The 22,944-nt window shown below is 35.4% G+C and overlaps 1 long non-coding RNA gene across 1 annotated transcript; it reads right to left on the minus strand.

The window, feature by feature from the left end:
• Positions 1-612: 612 nt before the first annotated feature.
• On the minus strand, positions 613-15,053 carry LOC145507169 (uncharacterized). The gene is made up of 2 exons (XR_014054629.1): positions 14,319-15,053; positions 613-1,618 (listed from the first exon to the last, which is right to left on the minus strand). It is a non-coding gene; the product is annotated as an uncharacterized LOC145507169 (long non-coding RNA).
• Positions 15,054-22,944: the final 7,891 nt, after the last annotated feature.

Consider the following 22,944-nt stretch of genomic DNA (forward strand, 5'->3'; position numbering starts at 1 on the left):
GAGTGGGTTGCCATTTCCTTCTCCAGTGCATGAAAGGACTACTGCATTAGTAAAACATGTATCAACACAGTTGCTGTAGTGAGTTTCAAGTTTGAATCTATCATTTTGGGGAACAAGAAGAGAAACACAATTTGTTATAATGTTTTGTTTATAAAAGAGAATGAAGCAGCGTACCATTTGCTCATGAAAACATTGACTTTCTTCAGGTAGAATTCTAAACCAATTCAAGGAGAGCTTTATATAGGGGATTCCAGTTGTATGACATGATAAATTGCCCCCCATACTTTCGCAGCAAGTATACAGTAGTGAATTGAATACAACTAAAGTGGAAGTTTAAAGAGCATACTAGCCTACAGATGGAATCTGGTATCTTGGTATCTTAAATAATCTTTCTGATACTGTTTTAGAGTGTTTGTCTTACCCAGAGAGACAAGGTATAGCAACTAGACAACTATAGTCATTATCTGCAGGAGCACAAACTGGTTGGTTGAGTTTAACAACCCAAGGAAAGAAGACATACAAACTCCTCTGAAGGAGAAAAGAGGAAAAAACTACAAAAGAGGAATCTCCTTTAATCCCTGTCCATAAGAATAAGGCATAACAAAAAACTGGTACATTTTGCCAATTTATTAATCCATAATCACTTCTTTGTGGAGAACTGAGTAAGAAGAAAAGGTAAAGAAAACTGGCTAATATTGTTAAATATTCTTGCTTCAATACTGAGCAGCAGTGGAAGTTTTCTTGAGGAAAACATAAGGACAAAATAGTAGGGGTCCACCCAACAGCTGTTGCTACAGAAAATAATATCCAAGAGCATAAAATTACAGTTATAATGAAAGAAATTTTGCTTTGGAGCCAAGTTACTGTGGTTGGTAATGTAGCCTGTCAGTGATCATACTGATGCAAGAACCAGAGATTAAATTGCATATGTCTAAGATTTTAAAGGGGCTTCCCTAGTGGATCAGACAGTAAAGAATCTGACTGCAATGTGGGAGACCCAGGTTCATTCTCTGGCTTGGGAAGATCCCCTGGAGAAGGGACTGGCTACCCACTCCAGTATTCTTGGTTGGAGACTTCCACGAACAGAGGATCCTATCAGGCTACAGTCCACGGGGTCGGGGTCGGGGTCACAAAAAGTTGGACACGACTGAGCAATTGACACTTTCACTTTTTCAAGAGTATTAAATTTCATAGGTCTAAAAATTCTTTCCTAAATATGACTTTTCTCTTCTGGAGTTTGGATAGAAACCAGGAAAGAGACCATTTCCTGTCATGTTTTCATGAAACAGAAAAGCTGATACTCCATACCACTTCTATATTTCAGACTTAATAGTTCAATGGAGAATTTTAAAATGAATGAACAGTAGGTGACTATTTACCTACTATTTATCTCTTCTATGCCTGTCCCTTCACAACGTTGTCTCTTCTCTGCTGCAAGCACAGCCTCTGCTGCTGACCTCCAGCAGCTTCTACTCAACGCTGATGCTAACGCAGCTTCCCTTGATGTTATTAATGGCCTCACATCTCTTCAGCTCCTCTTTCATGCTTGTCTATCCTGCCTGGGTCACGTTTCCCACTCTTGATAGTTTACAGGTAAAATAGTTGGGCTTTTCACACTCTGAAAGAGAAAGCACATTTCCTTTTATTCGATCATCAGATCTACCAGACATATATAAAATCTTCCTAACTAAGCTTAGTTATCTGTGTTAAGGGTAATTGGGGTGATTTTAAGGGTGGAGAGGAGAAGGCAATGGAAACCCACTCCAGTACTCTTGCCTGGAAAATCCCATGGATGGAGGAGCCTGGTGGGCTACAGTCCATGGAGTCTCCAAGAGTTGGACTCGACTGAGTGACTTCACTTTCACTTTTCACTTTCATGCATTGGAGAAGGAAATGGCAACCCACTCCAGTATTCTTGCCTGAAGAATCCCAGGAACAGAGAAGCCTGATGGGCTGCTGTCTCTGGGGTTGCACAGAGTCGAACACGACTGAAGCGACTTAGCAGTAGCAGCAGCAGTAAGGGTGGAGATGGCCTCATATGCTAAGTGCCAGACTTCAGATAGCTGAGATTTAAATGTCCATGCTTCTATATGGGATTCCCAAGCCCATATAGGTGGTGAGGATTCCACCTGAAATGCAGGTGACCCAGAGATATAGGTTCGATCCCTGGGTCAGGAAGATCCCCTGGAGGAGGAAATGGCAACCCACTTCAATATTCTTGGCTGGAGAACCCCATGGACAGAGGAGCCTGCAGGGTATCGGGGTCGGGTTATAGTCTATGAGGTTGCAAAGAATCACACATGACTGAGGGACTGAGCACACAGCACACACATGCTTCTATATTAAATTCTGTGGCATCTGAAGTTTTCAGTGATTTAGTTTCAATGTATTTTTCTGGCTTTCCTATAATAAGTCCCTCTGTGAAATCTCTGCTTCAGTCAACATATATTATCTGTTGCCTCTTACATACATCTGGAGGGCTTCATTGCTTGGGCATTTCCTCAAGTGTTCTCTCTGCTTTATAACCCTTCTTCCATTTGTGGAATTCTGGTTGGTGTTTTAAAACCTAGTTTTTCCAATTTCATCTTTAAAGCTTTACCTTACCCAAAACTTTTTCTTCCTGTTTGACCTGGTGTGACTGTGGAAGGATTCATAGAAATGGAACCAAAGAGGTAGGAAATTTTATTTCTATTCTTGGTTCAACTAATTATATGAGGTTGAATAAAACTCTTAATGTCTTATAATTAATAATAATTATCCAGCTTATCATCCAGTTCTATTTTGAGCTTCAATAGACTTAAGATGCTTGAATTTATAACATGAAAATAAACATCTTGGAAAATTTTAATGTTTTATAAATAAAATTTGTTTTATAATTAAAATTTGCTTAAATTCATTGTTATGATTTCATGTTTTCCTCGCATAAAAACAGGGACAAATGCAGTACCCACCTCCTAGTGGTAAATGAAATGTTATGTGAAATGCTGATTATAGGTCCTGGCATTTAGAAAGAGCCCAATGCTTATCACAGTACTTTTCTCTGCTTTAGATTCACATTTCCCCATGATTTACTTATGGCCAGGTTTTTTCAGCCTTTTTTAGTCTATGTGTTTGACTCGGAATAGTTTCTATTGCTATGTCTTCAAATTCATCAATCTTTTTTCTGCCATGTCTAATGTGCTTTAGTCCCCATCCAGTGTATTTTTAATTTTAGGTATTTTAGTTGTTCATCTTTAGAGATTCCATTTGCCTGCATTTCTCCCATTTTATTCATGTGTTTCTTCTCATTCTAGCCCATGTGGAACATATTCATGTATGTTTTAACATCCTTGTCTCCTATTTCTTATCACAGTTGTTTTACAGAAAATTATTCTAAGAATTATTTGTGATATGAATATTCTAAATTAAATAATTGATGATGAAATGACTGGTGGAATGTCTGAATGATTGATTTGGTATGATCTTACCCTTCATTAACCTGAGTTCCTTTCTTTAAATTCCTGTTGCAGAAACAAATACAAGACCACCTGAAAAAAACTACGGTATACAGAAAAAGCTAGAGAGACACATGTTTGGAAGTGACTCAAAAAAGAAAATAACCAGGTAGATGTTAAAGTTTACCAGTTCACAAAATACCTTATGTGCCCTATTTCATTAGTATCCCAAGGGGAAATAGGAGCGGTGCTGACTTTCTGGAGGTAAGAAATTAAACTTGGGATGTTTAATTTTTCTACAGACTGTCATTACAAATTAAATTTGAGTATATGTTTTTTGAGGTTTCGAGGTTAAAATCCTTTACATATATCATTTATGAGTCTGCCAAAATGAATGGTAAAAAAAAAGCAAATCCTAAAAAAAAGGTGCTGACCAACCATACTCTTTCTATTCTAGTTTATAATTTATTAGTATTCTTATTTCTGGTTAAATTCTCTAGATTAAAGCCTTATACACTGTCAAATTCCAACTACAACTCTATTTATCTTTCAAAACCTCAAACATCAAAACATATAAGTAAAATCTAGTGAATAAAGAACATTTAGAAATGGTATCAGAATACTACAAACTGTACTCATTATACATAGTGAGATACACCACCACCATATTTAAATATGTTTCAATATCAAAGTAGATTAGAGCAATAAAGACAGGTGACCACATATTCAAAGGAGCTACTATAAAATAAAAATGTAAGATTTAAACCTAATGTTTTTTAACTAGCAATTTATTATGTGTTAGGAAACCAGCTAATCAAACTTGTTAGAAAGACATAAAATTAAGGACATTTTGTGAGTGGATTTACTAATATCTGTTTGGTTGTTTGACATTTACAAAATTTGTGTTAGTGTTTTGCATTTTAATGCTATGTTTCTTTTTTACCTTTCATCCCTTCACTCATTTTTTTCTCACTTCTCCACCCACATCTCCGATAACCTTCAATTCATTCTCTGTATCTTTAAACTTGGTATTTTTTTTCTATTTTTCTTTTAGACTCCACATATAGGAGATCATAAGATATTTCTTTTCCCATCTGACTTATCTAACTCGCTTCACTTAGCATAATGCTCTCAAAGTCCATCCATGTTGTCACAAATGGCAAAATTTCACTATTTTTATGGCTAAATAATATTCCATTGCATAAATACTACAATTTTTTATCTACTCTTCCATCAACAGACACTTAGGTTGTTTCCATATCTTAGCTGTTATAAATAATGCTGTATCAAACATGGGGGTGCATATATGTTTTTGAGTAGTTTCATTTTCTTTGGACAAACACACAGAAATGGAATTTTTCGTTCATATAGTAGTTCTATCTTTAATTTTTGAGAGACTTCCATAATGTTTTCCACACTGGCTGCACCAATTTACCTTCCTGCCAACAGTGCAAAAACCAAAAGGAATTCCTTTTCATCACATCTTCATCAACACTTGTTATTTCCTGTCTTTTTGATAATAGCCCCTCTGATATGTATGAAGTAATATCTCATTGTGGTTTTGATTTGCATTTCCCTGATGATTAATGATGTTGAGTATCTTCTCATGTGTCTGTTGGCAAACTGGATATCTTTTGAACATGTCTATTCAGATCTTCTGCCTATTCAATTTAGATCTTCTGTCTATTCGATCTTCAGATTGTCTTTCTGTTTCTCTTTTTGCCACTGATTTGTATGAGTTCTTTATATATTTGGATAATAGCCCTTTAACAGTTACATGGTTTGAAAATATTTTCTCCCATTCAGTAGGCTGTCTTTTCATCTTGTGGATGATTTCTTTTGCTGTTCAAAAGATTTTTAGTATGAGGTAGTTCCACTTATTTATTTTTGCCTTTGATACTTTTGCTTTAACGTCAGATTCAAAAAATCATCAGCAAGATCTATGTCAAGGAGATTGCCACCTTTGTTTTCTTCCCTAATTTTCATGGTTTTATGTGTTATATTCTTTAGTCAATTTTGGTTATTGTTATGCATCATGCAAGACAGTGGTCAAGTTTTATTCTTTTGCATGTGGCTGTCCAATTTTCTCAAACATCATATATTGAAGAGACTGTGATTTCTCAATTGTTTATTACTGTTTCTTTGTCACATATAATTGAACATATATGTATGAGTTTATTTCTGGGCTCTATTCTATTCCACTATGTGTCTATTTTTAATGCCTATACCGTATTGTTTTAATTACTGTAACTTTGTAATTAGTTTGAAATCAGGGAGCATGATGGCTTCAGTTTTGTTCTTTTTCAAGATTGTTTTGACAATTTGAGGGACTTGGAGGGTTCTATAAAATCTATGAGAAAGAAATATCTTTTAATTTATTTGTATTTTCTTCCATTTTATTCTATTTGAAATAATTATAAATGATATTTTTTATTTCTCCTTTTGATATGCCTAATAATTTTGATACAATACAAATATAAATGCATTATATAGATATATAATATTTTATTATGTTATATGTATGCTATATAAACATATAAAATATGTAGATAGTAATAAAAAATCACTTTACAATTAATCTGCCAAAAATATTACACTGACATATTACTTTACCTAAATTCCAAATAATTCTAAGTATCTTGCATTTGTTTCTAGATACAGTAGCATATTGGTATGCACTGCTTATTCAATTTTTCCTTCATGAAAAAAAGAACTTTTCATGGGCAGAGAAAGAGTGAAATCAATAGCTCCACAAAGATTCCAGATCAGGACATTTTGCCAAGAGTGCTATGTTTATACTGATGAATTAAGTTTATAAGGCACAAATTAATTTTGAGAGAATTTTTTATATTTTTATGTCTCCTCATAGTATACTATATTTGAGTTTCAGGCAAATATGTAATAAGCTAGCAGTTATTCTCTTAAACATACCCCTTGAGGTATCCCTTTAAATCTATGTAGGAAATGGAGAGCTATAAATACTGTTCTGTCCACTGATTACCTTGAATTTAATAAATTTATGGAATATTGACTAGTTAGTTTAATTCAATTCAGTTCAGTTCTGTTCAGTCACTCAGTAGTGTCCAACTCTGTGACCCCATGAATTGCAGCACGCCAGGCCTCCCTGTTCATCACCAACTCCCAGAGTTTACCCAAACTCATGTTCATTGAGTCAGTGATGCCATCCAGCCATCTCATCCTCTGTCATCCCTTTCTTCTCCTACCCTCAATCCTTCCCAGCATCAGGGTCTTTTCCAATGAGTCAGCGCTTCGCATCAGGTGGCCAAAGTATTGGAGTTTCAGCTTCAACAACAGTCCTTCCAATGAACACCCAGGACTGATCTCCTCTGGGATGGACTGGTTGGATCTCCTTGCAGTGAAAGGGACTCTCAAGAGTCTTCTCCAAAACCACAGTTCAAAAGCATCAATTCTTCAGTGCTCAGCTTTCTTCACCGTCCAACTCTCACATCCATACATGACCATTGGAAAAACCACAGTCTTGACTAGACAGACCTTTCTTGGCAAAGTAATGTCTCTGCTTTTTAATGTGCTATCTAGTTTGGTCATAACTTTCCTTCCAAGGAGGAACCGTCTTTTAATTTCATGGTTGCAATCACCATCAGCAGTGATTTTGGAGCCCAAAAAAATAAAGTCTGACACTGTTTCCACTGTTTCCCCACCTATTTCCCATGAAGTGATGGGACCGGATGCCATGATCTTAGTTTTCTGAACCTTGAGCTTTAAGCCAACTTTTTCACTCTCCTCTTTCACTTTCATCAAAACACTTTTTAGTTCCTCTTTACTTTCTGCCATAAGGGTGGTGTCATCTGCATATCTGAAGTTATTGATATTTCTCCCGGAAATCTTGATTCCAGACTGTGTTTCTTCCAGTCCAGCGTTTCTCATGATGTACTCTGCATATAAGTTAAATAAGCATGGTGACAATATACAGCCTTGACGTACTCCTTTGCCTATTTGGAACTAGTCTGTTCCATGTCCAGTTCTAATTGTTGCTTCCTGACCTGCATACAAGTTTCTCAAGAGGCAGGTCAGGTGGTCTGGTATTCCCATCTCTTTCAGAAATTTCCAGAGTTCATAGTGATCCACACAGTCAAAGGCTTTGGCTAGTCAATAAAGCAGAAATAGATGTTTTTCTGCAACTCTCTTGCTTTTTCAATTATCCAGTAGATATTGGCAAATTGATCTCTGGTTCCTCTGCCTTTTCTAAAACTGGCTTGAACATCTGGAAGTTCACGGTTCACGTATTGCTGAAGCCTGTCTTGGAGAATTTTGAGCATTACTTTACTAGTGTGTGAGATGAGTGCAATTGTGTGGTAGTTTGAGCATTCTTTGGCATTGCCTTTCTTTGGATTTGGAATGAAAACTGACCTTTTCCAGTCCTGTGGCCACTGCTGAGTTTTCCAGAAAGAAATGCAAAAAAGCAAACTGCCTGTCTGAGGAGGCCTTACAAATAGCTGTGAAAAGAAGAGAAGCGAAAAGCAAAGGAGAAAAGGAAAGATATCCCCATTTGAATGCAGAGTTCCAAACAATAGCAAGGAGAGGTAAGAAAGCCTTCCTCAGTGATCAATGTAAAGAAATAGAGGAAAACAACAGAATGGGAAAGACTAGAGATCTCTTCAAGAAAATTAGAGATACCAAGGGAACACTTCATGCAAAGATGGGCTCGATAAAGGACAGAAATGGTATGGACCTAACAGAAGCAGAAGATATTAAGAAGAGGTGGCAAGAATACACAGAAGAACTGTACAAAAAGATCTTCACAACCCGGATAATCACGATGGTGTGATCACTCACCTAGAGCCAGACATCCTGGAATGTGAAGTCAAGTGTGCCTTAGAAAGCATCACTATGAACAAAGCTAGTGGAGGTGATGGAATTCCAGTTGAGCTATTTCAAATCCTGAAAGATGATGCTATGAAAGTTAGTTTAATTAAATTACTCTAAACAATCTTATTTCTAAATATATTGACTGTATTCTTTAAAATAAATACAACTCTTAAGGACAGAAACCTCCTGTATACCTTATGGTACCTGGTTTCTTAAACATACTTCTCAAATATACTACTTTTCAAGAAGAGAAAGGTATTTTGTTGAATATTAATACCTATAAATTTTCTGAATGCTTACATGCTAAAAAAATCATGTTCTGTGTTTCCTGAATTCATACATTTTGACCCCAGATAAACTAATGTACACACCAGTACTAATAGTCAAAACTTACTAGTGTAGGTAGTTCAAAACACATTATTGTTTTGGCATGTAGACATACTTACATTTAGGCCAAAGTTTAACTAACTTTAAAAAGTTGTAAAAGATAGATGTTACCTGTTTGAATAAGTGTACACAATGGTGAACTGACTTACTAAGAAAGGAACTACCAGGAGAGAATGTCATAAAATTTAAATTTCATATTTTTGTATTTTGCTATTTTTAGTAAAAGATGGTAATTTCAGCAGAAGTGATTTTGAAGAAGAATAGGAAAATAAATAAGTAAGCACATTAAAAATTTAATTATGAATTAGGGAAATGTAAACATTCTTAATACAACCACAGGTTCCCCATGCATCAAGGGGTTGCAACCAACCATTCAGTCTTCAGAACCTAACAGTCTGGGAGCTGCAGAAGATCAAACCTGGTTATTAGAGACAAGCAATTTTTAGCCTCCAAAGAAACACAAAAGTTACCCATTGTGATTGGCTCATAATCCTTTCAATATTACTACTTTCTGCACATTCAGTCACCATTTCCACAAAGCTGCGTGTGTCAAGAACAGCATCATAAAGCAACATGACTCTTCATCACTAATTGCTAATTGTCCTTGCTAATCGCACACTATATATCAAAGAGTAATGAAAGTTGTGGGATCAATACTAATTAACATGAACATTTATTTTTCTGAAAATCAGAGTTTATTAATTTTTTTATCTACTTGGCAATCCCCTAAATAGAAAGTACTCCTAATTGAGTGTTTTGTATGTCCTTTCTTTTCTAAGATTTTTGTAGGCAATTTGAAGTTGATGAAACAAGGAAAATAAAAAGAAAAACCATGCCCTCTCACCACAAAGCAGAAACAGAAAGATCTCTAGTTTTATTCAAATCACACCAAAGTGCTACAACTGCTAAAAAATAGGCAGCCACTCACTTTGATGGTGGGAGCCTAAATCAATAAAATATGTGTTTGCAAAGCAATATGTTTTTTTAAAATTCTGAACATGTTTATATCTTTGACATTAAATGTACCATAGTCATTTATTCTAAAATACCATAAGAAATGCTAAAAAAGTTTCTGCCCAACATTTTGTTGAAATATTGTTTGTACTAGTGGCAAATTAAAAATAGACTAAACAGTCAGTAAAAGAGTTACTATGAGGTAAGTTGTATATTTCCAGTAATCAGTTCAGTTCAGTTCAGTTGCTCAGTCGTGTCCAACTCTTTGTGATTCCATGGACTGCAGCATGCCAGGCTTCCCTGTCCATCACCAACTCCCGGAGCTTACCCAGGCTCACATCCATTAAGTTGGTGATGCCATCCAACCATTTCATCCTCTGTCATTCCCTTCTCCTCCCTCCTTCAATCTTTTCCAGCATCAGGGTCTTTTCCAATGAGTCAGTTCTTTGCATCAGGTGGCCAAAGTATTGGAGTTTCAGCTTCAGTATCAGTCCTTCCAATGTATATTCAGGACTGATTTCCTTTAGGATGGACTGGTTTTCAGTAATACATTTACCAAAAACATGAAAGAACATTTTTAAAAGATTTTGGAAGTTGTTTCCATACAGGTAACATGATATAATGTAAATGGCACCTCCATACTTAGGCTCTGGAGTGGAAACCTAATCTCAGTTAACTACTAGTTAGCTTTATGATGTTGTGCAGATAAGTTACTTAACTTTTCTGTATCTCTGGTTCCTTATCTGTAAAATGATGAAAGTGAATGTGTTAGCTGCTTAGTTGTGTCCGACTCTTTTGCAACCCCATGGACTATTACCTGCCAGGCTCCTCGGTCCATGGGGGTCTATAGGCAAGAATACTAGATGGATAGCCATTCCCTTCTCCATGAGATCTTCCCTACCCAGGGACTGAACCCACTTTTCTTCCATTGCAGGCAGATTCTTTACTCTTTGAGCCATCAGGGAAGCCCATAAAGGAAGATCATATGATTTACCTCATTGGGTCTTTGTAAGCAATGAATGAAATATTGCATATAAAGTAACTATAGCATGCTTCACACAGAAATCCCTCAATAATATTAGCTCTTACTATGACTTGTATAAAATTATAATACCTAAATGTGTGTGATGTGAAAAAATACTTAGAGGCAAGTATTATAAATTGCACCCAAATGTTAAAGGTAATACTTTTTTAATGGTGTGTAAGGTTTTTTAGGTCTCGATATGATCACTAGCTTTTCTGCGTTCACTGTTTTTTTCCACTGAGAAAAAATAATGTTTAATTATCACATAAGATTAAATTTTAAAATGGCTGAATTTTTTTGTAGAGAATCTCTATTTATAAATAAGCATCTTGTGTCAAGAGGAAAATGTCAACTTTGTTGTTCAATCACAAGTTCAAACTATAGATTATATCAATGAGTTTGTCATTAAATGCTAGTATACTTCCAAGAGAAATCACAGAGACACAATTTAACACCCTCAGATGCCCTTAATTAGTTCAATAGCTCACTCATTCTCTTGACTAAAAATAAATGTCTACATGGCTAGTCATATAATATTCTACTTGCCATTGTTCAAAGATTACATTTCAAAACTAATCAGTATTAATGGAGGATGAATTCAAGTACAGAATGATTTGTTACTTTGACTAAGTCTATATTATAACATGTCCTTTGCTATTCTGTTTGTCAATTGATTTCTTCTTTCTTGGTCTTTGTCATTTCAGATCTATTTCTAGTGTCATTTGTGAGTCTTAAACTGTAACTAGGGTTTCCAGCTTAACTTGCCCAAGGCAAAACTGTTCACTGCAATTATGCTAGACACCATCAATAAGTAATCATTGTAATTTTAGCATCAATGGCAAATTTAATAGGCATGAGCAAAAAAGTTTATAATAGTACTTAATTTTCAGAATGCTGAGTTGTAAAAAAAGTGCTTTCATAGAGGGAAAGCAATAGTATGTATTATATGTAGTAGGTAATATTCTTTTTATATTAATACTTGCTCACTTTATGTGATAGTAACAGGATTCAATTGATATAATGATTCTCAATTCTACCCTAAAACACACACAGAGAAAACAAAATATAATGCTCCTAAAAATTCGAATTTGTGGAAGTCATAAGATTCTAGAAGTGATCCTGATATTGGTAAAGCCTGCCCAATATCATGAGATGCACTCACTGTCATAGACCTGCAGTCTCTTTAAGTAAATTACAATTCTTAATGTATTAAATAACTCCATTCACCTGACAGAACATCTGGCTTTCAACCAAGGGTATTTTTTCCTTCAGGGGACATGTGGCATAATCTGAAGCCATTTTTGATTGTCACTACTGGAAAGTTACTACTTGCATTTAGGAGTTAAAGACCAGGGATGCTGCTAAATATCCTACAATCCATGGGAAAATTCCAGATGATAAAGAATTAACTGGCCTCAAATGTCAATAGTGCTGAGTTTGAGAAACTCCGTATTACGGAATCGGTAGCCCTAGTTTATGCTAACTTAGCACCTAGCACTTCTGAATTATATTTATCACAGTCTTGTTCCTCCCACTAGAGTTCTGAGACAGAAAGAGAGAACATTAAAGCAAAAAAGCAAGAAGAAAGCCAGAGTATATTTGGAACTTGGTTTCTAAAGCAATACTCCATCATTTGTACCATTTTCTATTAATTAGGAGCAAGTTTCTAGAACTAGTCCATAGGAGTGAGAAGGGGATCACACAAGGTTGTGAACATCAGCAAGATCATTAGGGCCCATTTCATAGATTGTCTATGACAGTTTTTTCCTTCTCCTTTAATGATTCAATCCCTTCCTCAAACAAAATACATTCACCTTCCATAAATCCCCAAATCTCATCCTATAATAGCATCAGTTCAAAGTCATCAGTTTGGGCTTTCCTGATAGTTCAGATGGTAAAGAATCCACTTGCAATGCATGAGATCCTGGTTTGATTCCTGGGTTGGGAAGATCTGCTGGAGAAGGGATAGGCTACCCACTCCACTATTCTTGGGCTTCCCTGTGGCTCAGCTGGTAAAGAATCTGCCTGCGATATGGGAGACCTGGCTTTGATCCCTGGGTTGGGAAGATCCCCTGAGAAGGGAAAGGCTACTCGCTCCAGTATTCCGGCCTGGGGAATTCCATGGACTGTATGGTCCATGGGGTCGCAAAGAGTTGAACACAACTGAGCGACTTTCACTCAAAGTCTAACCATATAAATCAGATTCAAGGGTAGATATACTTACTGAAATGTTATTCTTAAGCCATAAGATGCCATACCATTGGGAAAGGGAACACATGGAAGCTAGTGAATGGTTTCTCCTGGATCCTTGCTTTTCTTTCTGATTTTAATCTGAATCCTTTAGCTGTAATAAACTGAACGGTGAATATAAAACCTTTTTCTGAGTTGTGTGAGCCCTTTTAGTGAATCATCAAACCTTGTGGACATCAACACCCACCCTCAATTCTTTGCTTACAAATATCCTTAGCAGTATCACCCAACTCATTACACACATTTTATACCATTCATGCTCACTAAGTAGATACTGGTTAAAGCTTCTGCCATTCCATAAAAAGTTATGTCCCTACCTCCAATTTCTAAGAATATGTTTCTCATTTCCTTTTAGGTACTTACCGGAAAGGCTCTCAACCTCCATATTTTTACTAAGTTGTTTAGTAAAAACAGTTTAGGATTTCTCTAACACTGTGCTAAAAATCCTTCCCCACCTTTACACACTACCAGCTTCTGAAGCTATCCTACACATGTAGATATTTGATAAAGCATCACACTACTCCCAGTACAAAAATCTGTATTAGTTTTATATATATATATAACTATACATGTGGATATGTATATATACCACATGTATATATATATATGTATATATATATATATATATATATGGATTTCTCCACAGTGTAATGTCTTGAAACAAGAAACCTTTTAATCTCCTAGTTACTATGGGTCAGGAATCCAGGCATAGTTTAACAATGGTCCTCTAGCTCAGGGTTTCTCGCAAAGCTACAGTCTAGGTATTGGCTAATACTGCAGTCTTCTCAGGATTTGACTTGTGTGCAAAAATGTGCTTTTAAGTCTCTCATGTGGCTGTTGACAAACCTCACATCCTCACTGGCTGTAGGTCAAAGATATCATTTCCTTGCCGTGATGACCTCCCACCATAGAACTATCCAAATATAGCATCTTTTTTCTCCCCAAATGAGGCTTGATAAAGACAGAGAGCAAGAGAAAAGGTGGTAGAAAAAAAGAGAAAGAGAGAGAGAGAGAGAAGCAAAGAAGTGGAAAGAGAGAGCCAGGACAGAAGCCAGAATCGTTTTGTAACCTAATCTTAGAAGTGATGTTTCATCACATTTGTACAATCTCTGTTCATTATTAACAGAAGTCATTCAGCCCAGCCCACATTCAATGGGAGAAAATAACACAAAGGTGTGTATTCCAGGAGTTGTATATCAATGGGGCTGTCTGCCACCTCTAACCAGACCAGGAAAAATGAGAGGAGACACAATTACAGTATCAGGATTGAAAAACTACTATTTCTATACATATAAAATGATAATCAGAGAATATTATGAAGTTTATGCTACTACATTTAACAAATTTCTTGAAAACAAACAAACTTCCAAAGCATTCTGTTTTCTATTGTTGCAATACAAATTACCACAGATTTAGCTTACCATTTATTAGCCTACGGTTCTGTGTGTCAGAAATCTAAACAGACTTAGTTGGTTCTCTGATTAGGCACTCAAAAGGCCAAATTCAAGGTATTTGCTTGAGTGAGTGAGTTTTAGTCATCAGTTGTATCTGCCTCTTTGTGATCCTATGGACTGTAGCCCTCCAGGCTCCTCTGTCCATGGAACTCTCCAGGCAAGAATACTGGAGCGGGCTGCCAGGTGGAGCTCTCACATGGAAGTTCCAGGGAAGAATGCTCTTTGAAGTTCATTCCTGCTATTAGCACGATATATTTGTTGTAGGTTTAAGAATGACGTTCTCCGTTCTTTTCTGGCTGCAGTCAGGGACAGCTCTTAGCTCCTTGAGGCTGCTTTCTCAATCCTGGGCATTCCCCTGCCAGCATCTGTGATCCAGCAATACACTTTGAATCCTATTTATACTTTAATCTCTCTGATTTTCCTTCTACTCCCAGTTGGAGAAAACACTCTGCCTTTAAAATGATGATGTCTAGTGTAGATCCGTGTCCTCTTTCAGTTAACTCAAAGTATTCAGTAACTTTAATTAAGTGACTTCACAATTGCAAAATCTTTTGCCATGTAGCATGGCATAATTTGGGCTTCTCAGGTAGCTCAGTGGCTAAAAGAATCTGTCTGCAATGATGCAGGATACCTGGATTTGATCCCTGAGTCAGGAAGATCCCCTGGAGTAGGAAATGGCATCCCACTTCAATATTCTTGCCTGGATAATCCCATTGACAGAGAAGCCTGGTGGGCAACAGTCCATGATGTCACAAAGAGTTGGACACAACTAAAGCGACTGAACACACACACACATGCATGACATAATTATGGTCTTGATGCCTCATCATATTCACAGTCACAGGTGGGAATCTTGGGCTGGGTGTTATAAAATTCTCTCCATCACACTAACTCAGGATGAAACTGAGAACACGGATGGCCCTGTGGCTATTAAATAAATTGAGCTTATGGTCAAAAACCTTCACATAAGGAAAACACTAGGCTCAGGGGGCTACACTGATAAATTCTGCCAAATTTTTAAGAAAGAAACTATACCAAATCTATACATACAATTCCAGAAAACTGAACTGGAGGGAATATTTCCCAATTCATTCTTTGAGATCAGTAATCAAAACCAAATACATTAAAAGAAAAATACAGAGTAATATAATAAACCTCATGAATACTGATGCAAAAGTTATAAATGTAATTTTAACAGATGGAATTAAATAATAAATATATCCTAACTGGAGTTTATCCCAGTTATATAAGATTGGTTCAACATTTGAAAATTAATAAATGTAATTCTTTCTCTAAACAAACTAAAATGAAACACTTTTAATCATTTCAATAGGCAAAGAAAAGGTATTCTACAGAATTCAACTTCCAATCCTGATTTTTAAAAAATGAGAACAGAAGAAAATTTCCCCAGTCTTATAAAGGGCATCTAGAAAAATCTGAGAGCTAAAAATCATACCTAACAGTGAAAGACTGAATTCTTTCATCCTAAGATCAAGAGCAAGCAATGCCTATTCTCTCTCCTTTTATGCAACATTGTACAACTTGCCAGCACAACCAGGTAAGAAAAAGAAAAAAGGCATCCAAACTGGAAAGGAAGAATCAAAACTGCCTTTATTCCCAAAGGACAATTTTGTCTAGGTATAAAAATCCAATGGAATCTTCAAAAAAGAACTACCAGAACCAGTAACTGCATATAACAAGGTTGCTGGATAAAATGTAAATAAGGAAACATCCATCATATATCTATGTACTAGTACTGAATAACAGTACACTGAATATTAGCAAAAACAACATTTACATTCCCATCAGAATATGAAATACTTATAAATATATATGGCAAGTGACATGAAAAAAACTATACAATGGTACTTATAAAATTTTGATGAGAGATTTAAAGACATAAGCAAATGTAAAGCTATATATCACTCATGAATCTAATTCAATAATATTAAGATTGCATTTATCCCCAAATGTATCTATATGTACAATGCACCTTAATCAAATTCATAGCAGTCTACTTTGTAAAAATAATTATAAGACAGTTCTAAAATTCATAGGGAAATACAAAGGACATAAAATTGACAACTGGGTTCAATCCCTGGGTCGGGAAGATTCCCTGGAGAAGGAAATAGCAACCCACTCCAGTACTCTTGCCTAGAAAATCCCATGGACAGAGGAGCTTGGTGCAGGCTACTGTCCATGGGGTCGCAAAGAGTCGGGCACGACTGAGCGACTTCACTTCACTTCACACACATATACATACATATACAGAGAGAAAGTTAAGATCTGCAATTCACACCACATATCATACTGAAAAATAAACTCAAAATGGTTTAAACTTAAGTGTAAAACGATAAAGCCTCTAAAAGGAAAAATAGGAGAAAATATAAGGCAAAAATTTCTTAAAGACAATACAAAAAGCATGGTTCTTAAAATAACAAAATTACAAATTAAATATTATTGAAACTAAAACATGTGTTCTGTTATTAGCTTCTGAATAAACTAATAAGCAGAAGAAAATGTTTTAAAACTTCTATGTGATTTTAAAATGTACCTAGAATACATAAACAATACTCAAAACTCAATAATAAAATAATAGCCACCTCAATTAAAGATTTGGAAAAAGGTATGGACACTACACCAAAGAATATTTGTAGTTACAAACGTCCCTGGTGGCTCATCAATAAAAAATCTGCCTACCAAGGCAGGGTACGCCAGTTCGATCCCTGGATCAGGAAGATTCCCTAGAAAAGGAAATGGCAACTTACTCCAGTATTCTTGCCTGGAGAATTTCATGGACAGAGGAGCCTGATAGGCTACAGTCCACGGGGTTGCAAAGAGTCAAACACAACTGAGTGACTCAACAACAATAACAAGTTTATGAAAAACCTCTTGATTATTACTCATGAGAGAAATACAATTTAAAAATAAAACTGTAATGAGGCAGAACTACATACTTAGTAAAATGTGTAAAATTTTAGATATCTGACCACACCAACTGTTTCTGAGAATGTGGAGGAACTGGAAATTTCATACAGTACAGAAAGAAATAGAAAAACGTGCAATCATTTTGGAAAACAGTTTCACAATTTCTTAAAAATTAAACCATAAACATACCACATTATCCAGGCGTCTTATGTATTTACTAAGAGAAATAAAAGCACGTGTCAATTCAAAGATCAATGCACAAATGTTAAATGTGCTTTCCTGGTAATAGACAAAATCTGGTAACAACTCAAATGTCCATTAACAAATGAAAGGATAAACAAAGAGTCATGTTCATACAGTAGCACACTATTCAGCAATATAAAGGAATAAACTATTGAAGCATGTTACGGCATATAAACATTTTCAAATAATCAAGCCAAGTGAAAGTATACAAACAGAAAAGAGTACATGTTCTATGATTCCACTTACAGAAGATATCAGGATATTTACAAGAAGATTTAGTGAAGCTTATCAATAGTTGTATGTGAAATTAAGGGAAATAAGAGTTGGCTTGGAGGGATTACCAAGGTTCATGATAAAAATTTGGGGTGGGTGGGTGATGAATATGTTCATTGTCGTGTATGTGGTAATGGTGTCATGGGTATATATTTATGTCAAAATATCAAATCGTACCCTTAAAAATATGGTCTTCCCAGGTGGCACCAGTGGTAAAGAACCTGCCTGCCAATAAAGGAGACACAAGAGATGAGGATTCGATCCCTGGGTTGGGAAGATATCCTGGAGGAGGGCATGGCAACCCACTCCAGTATTCTTGCCTGGAGAATCCGATGGACAGAGGAGCCTACAGGACTACAGCCCATAGGGTCACAAAGAATAGGACATGATTGAAGCAACTTAGCATGCATCCTTAAAAATATATAGTTTAATGCATGTTACTTATTACTAAATAAAGCTATTTTAAAAAGTATTTTAAAAACACACAATATAGCACTATTTTATACAAATCATATTGGCAAAAAGTAAAAACACAGAAAATTCCATAATAATAGAAACATTTATATTGTACTATTGGTCAACAGAATATAAGTTCCAATAAGAGCAAGAATTTTTTTGTTTTTATCACTGATTTATTCCTAGGTCCTAGAATAGTGCCTAGCACATAATTTATGCTTCATAAATATTATTTTAACACTTGAATAAATGAATGAAGCATTCATCAGCATATTTTTGACACTATACATTAGAGTTGATAGTACTCATTTCACAAGAGCCAGTAATTTCATTTATCTTGTACCTGCACAAATACATCAAGAGACACCTACAAAACCATTCACTAGCAGTATTGCAGTAAAAACCTCAAATGATACAAATGTCTGTGATACATGACCACTTGACAGCATATTCATGCAATGGAATTCTATAACATATTAAAGGGATTATTATAGCACCATGCAGCAGTATGAATGAATCTCAAAAACATAAAATGCATGGGTGAAAAAGGCAGTAACAAAAGAAACTTGCAGTATGATGTCAATGACATAAAAATAAGAAGAATCCCTGATACGCTGGTTTTACTATTAAGGTAGCAAAACAATTGCAAAACCGATATATAACAAGTCAAAATTCAGAACTGTAATTACTCAGGGTAAAAAGGAATAGGATGTGAGAAAAAGCACACAGTCATGGTCTATCTATGTAACTGCAAGTTTTAAGCTTCAGCTATTATTTGTCATATGTTATTTTTCTGCATTATATTTATTATTTTGTACATATAAAATATTCCATTAAAGTAAAAATCATTTTGAAAAATAGTCAGGAAATGGGAAAATGGGAGGGTTTGTGTGTGTAACAGCCCCTAGAGTGAGAGAGTGTGGCTGGCTGTGTTCCTGAGTGTGGGAGAGCAGTGGGTGTGTGAAGAGCTAAAGTGAGAGGGCGTTAATTGCTCTGCCAACACTCACATTAACTTTTCTCTTTTTCCCAAGATGCTTTTGGAATGTTTCAGAGAACATTCTTTTCTGTTTATCTTTTTCCTGAGGGTAATCATCAGGTTCCTTTGCCAGAGATATGTGAGAGGAATAGGAAGCAGGCTATCCTCTATACAGGTCTTTAATTAATCCCTTTGTATTCTCCCACTGCTAGAATTTCAACAGGCAGAGGAACTACTCGGTCAACACAAGAATGTTTCTGGTTCTCTCTCTTGAAAGGTTGCAGTTTTCTCTCCCATATTTTCTATCATTAACACTCTTTTCTTGCACAATTTCATTGAAATCTAATTTTCTTTGATATCTCTACTACTCTTTATACAATATTCTTAAAAAATTCATACCCTATATATTTAAGAGAATCACTAGCAAGAGAAGCAACAAACACGTATATTCAGTCTGCCATTTTGAATTGAATTTCTATGTTTATTTTCCATTGTAAATACATATATAAGAAAAAATACCAAATATAAATAGGCAGAATGTTTTGAATAATTAGCTGTTTGCAAAATTGGCTGTATAAAGCAGCCATTTTAAGCTATTGCTTTCTACTGTGTAACTTACCATAAGATGACACTAAGATCAGCTTTGGTTTCTTAAGTCAATGATTCAAATAATTTATTTCTTGATATTTTAAGAAGAGTATCTGTCTAACTAAACACAGCATGTGAGAAAACCTTAATCTTTACCAACTGAAGGAGAGTGAGAAAATACATAAATCAAGTTTGCACAAACACCTAGTAGCTTAAGATTTGTAAATGACCAGAGTGGCTTCCAGCTGACAAAGAGATGATGTTCTATATTTATTTTCAGTGAAGTACCAACATTTTGATTGAGTTGCTCTGAATCTGAACTCTCAGTAAAACTCACAGTTAAGTAAGTTATACTGAAGCACGATGTAGATGGGCACCATGCCCTGAAAAGAAGTATTAATATACACATTAGAGTGGAAATGATGTTAAAGATATGGTTCTCTTTATTTTCCAAATTATTTTTAAACAATTCTTTAAGGCATCTTCTTATACAAAACTGAGGTTACCCAGGTTATGCATATCTAAGTCTAATCAAATGATTTATGCCCTTGGCAATTGTGTGACCAATAATACAAGTATCTTTCTTTTTGAATTTTAAGTTCAAATTAAAATAGCAATCTTATATAATCCACTGACCTCCTAGACAAAGTCTCCTTAAGAGTGGTGTCAACAGAATGGCACAATGCCATGGTACTTATTAAAATGTGTATTTTGAGATATAAGAAATGAATTTTACTTCTGAATTCAACTTTGAGATATAAAACTCAAATTCAAAATGAAGTTCTTAACTCAGATTGAGTTACAGCTTCATTTTTATACCTGTATTACAATAAGTTACTTGAACTCTCTATCTTAATTTTGTCATCAGTACAATTGTTAGTCCCTTAAAGAGAACACCTACTTGCTTGGATTACTGTGAGGATCAAATTAAACACATTGAAAAGTAATCTGCAAACTTTATAAATGTTATATATGCAATATGATATGTTGTTTGACAAATATTTGCTCATGCTAATGGAAAATCCTAGATTGTATAGTATGAAGATTTTCTAAGTACATAGTAACTAATAAAAGTATGATGCACCATAGTATTTCTTGGTAGTTCTCTAGCACTCCAAAGTTAGCACAGCACTTTTACACTCATTTGATCTTTCCAATCTTTTGCAACTTTTCTGGGTCTACCAGGTGTCCTCAACATTTCTTTTCTCTCATCACAACCAAATAATAATAATAACTATGTGAGTTAATGTATCGTTAATGCCTTCTTATAATCTTTATAATCTCTTCATTTTATGATACAGTTCCAGAAAATGCAAGGTTATTCCGTATCAACTCTCCTGAATGTAATTGGAGAAGTCCAAATAAATGCCTACAATGAAGAGGGCAATAGCTTTAGTTTTCTACTGACACATTTACAAACTACCACAAATTTATAATTTATAAAACATGAATTTATTATCTCACAGTTATTTAGGCTAGAAGTTCAAAAGAGTCTTGTACATGTCACTCAGTCATGTCCGACTCTTAGGGACCCCATGGACTGTGCCCACCAGGCTCCTAGATGCATGAAACTGTCCAGGTAGGAATACTGGAGTGGGTTACCATTTCCTTCTCTAGGGGATCTTTGCAACCGAAGGACCAAACCCATGTCTCTTGTATTTCCTACATTGGAAGATAGATTCTTTACCACTATACCATCTGGGAAGCCCCAAAAGTGTCTTACTAGCCTCAAATCAAGGTGAAAGCAGGGCTAGCTTTCCTGGTTGGTGGCTCTGGTGAAGCATCTACTTTCAAATTTATGCAGACTGTTGGCAGAATTGAGCTCCATGCGGCTGGAGGATAGAGGTGCCTGTTTCCTTGGAGGATGTACACTGGGTCGTTCTCAGCTTCTAGATACCAAGTCCTTGACTTATGGCCCCCCGTAATCTTAAAAACCAGCAACAGTGGGTTGAGTCCTCCTCAGACCTCATCTCTCTTATCTTCTATTCTTCATCACATCTTTCTCTGACTCCTCTGCTGCTTCTTTCATTTTTAAAGGACCACATAATGATCCAAGATAATCTTTATATTGTAAAGTCAGTTTATTAGATCCATAATTATATCTGCAAAGTCCATTTGATCATATATCATACTATATTCATAGGCATTTAACATAAATGGGTTGAAGATTATGGCTTATTTTACTAAAAAAATAAGACAACCTAAAATATATAAATAACCATTTATAAGACAGGAAAATATTTTTATAATTTTAATATTCTACAAAATATTCATAAGAAAACCTTTATGTATTCTGATTTTAAAGAAGGTATTTCTTGAATAATATATGAAAAATGGCAATTCTGAAAGGCCAATCAATATAATTTTATTATTCTTGAGATATATGAAAACAAGGCTTTTTGATATAATATGTCCCTAAACTGTTCTTTTTCTGTGGTCTACTTTTTGCCGCTTTCATTACACTCTGGAAAATTTGTTTTTATTTTCAGTGTTTTGGTTAACATGACTTAGGTCAAACACTGATACAACTCAAAAGATGCCTTAGATCTTATTTTTATTTTCAAACAATATGTGAACTACACATGCAATAGATTATCACTTCACCATAAAAAGAATGAAATTTTGCCATTTGCAACAACATGATGGACCTTGAAGATATCATGCTTTGTGAAATAAGTCAGAAAGAGAAAGACAAATACTGCATGTTATTACTTATATGTGGAATCTAAAAAATAAAACAAACACGTGAATATAACAAGACAAAGAGACTCACCAATATAGAGAACAGATCAGTTGTTACCAGTAGGGAGAGGGGAGCAGGGAGGGAAAAGAAGGGATAGTAGACTAGGAGGACAAAAACCTACATAGAAAATAAGCTACAAGGTTTTACTGTACAGAACAAGGAATATAACGAATATTTTAAAATAACTTTAAATGGAGTATAATCTATGAAAACTTTGACTATGTTGCACACCTGAAACAGGGGCTTCACTGGTGGCTCAGATGAAAAAGAATCTGCCTGCAATGCAGGAAACCCAGGTTCAATCCCTAGTTCAGGAAAATTCCTTGGAGAAGGGAATGACAACTCACTTCAGTATTCTTGCCTGGAGAATCCCGTGGACATGAGGT

This window comes from Giraffa tippelskirchi, chromosome 5 (genome assembly GCF_054371585.1).
Source record: "Giraffa tippelskirchi isolate mGirTip1 chromosome 5, T2T-mGirTip1v1.2.pri, whole genome shotgun sequence".
NCBI classification, from domain to species: domain Eukaryota; kingdom Metazoa; phylum Chordata; class Mammalia; order Artiodactyla; family Giraffidae; genus Giraffa; species Giraffa tippelskirchi.